This window comes from Xiphophorus hellerii, chromosome 11 (assembly GCF_003331165.1).
Source record: "Xiphophorus hellerii strain 12219 chromosome 11, Xiphophorus_hellerii-4.1, whole genome shotgun sequence".
Lineage (NCBI taxonomy): Eukaryota > Metazoa > Chordata > Actinopteri > Cyprinodontiformes > Poeciliidae > Xiphophorus > Xiphophorus hellerii.
The window spans coordinates 22,773,704-22,774,453 of NC_045682.1; positions in this window are offsets into that span (position 1 = coordinate 22,773,704).

Consider the following 750-nt stretch of genomic DNA (forward strand, 5'->3'; position numbering starts at 1 on the left):
ATTTCCAGTCATATTACTAGAAAGTTGAGTTAGAGGAAAAAATGGTTAAAAAGTAGGGACAATGACACTCCTGAAAGGATAGGCAAGCATTGTGATTATGTACAGCACTTAGTATTTTTAGATTGACATGCCATTTTTAATAAAATGTTAATCAAAACATTGTTTAATGTTGATTTTTTTTTTCATTTTCCCCTTCTATGCAATGCCAGTCTCTTGAATAATCATAATTTTATTTCAAAATCTGCCAGAAGAACAAACTATTTTGGGCCAGGGTAACTGGATAACTGGGTAACTGGTACTATTTGGGCCTCTATTGTCTATATTTTTATTAACTGTTTGTCATGTGTGTTTTTGTTGATCTTTTGTTTAATTTTCTGATAAACTGAATTTTGGGTTTTCATGAAAATTAAAAGAATAAAGAGAGATAATTCTACATGACATCCGTTTATTTTTTAAATTGTATTACTGAAATAGATGTACTTTTTGAGTATAATCAAATTCATTGACATACATCTGTATAATTTCGTGCTTTCCAAATGTGAGCGAGCTACAGGTATACTTCCTGAACAATTTGTTTTGTTTAGTTTTGTCAGTAATCTATCCTGTCATTTTCAAATAATTTCAAGCACGCAGCTGATTATAAAGCTTGAATTATATGTCAAATATCAGTGTATGCGAATGAAGGGCAGATAAGACTTTCTCCTTTGGGTGATTTTTTCTCTCCCTCTCTCTCTTGCAGTGCCACACTGT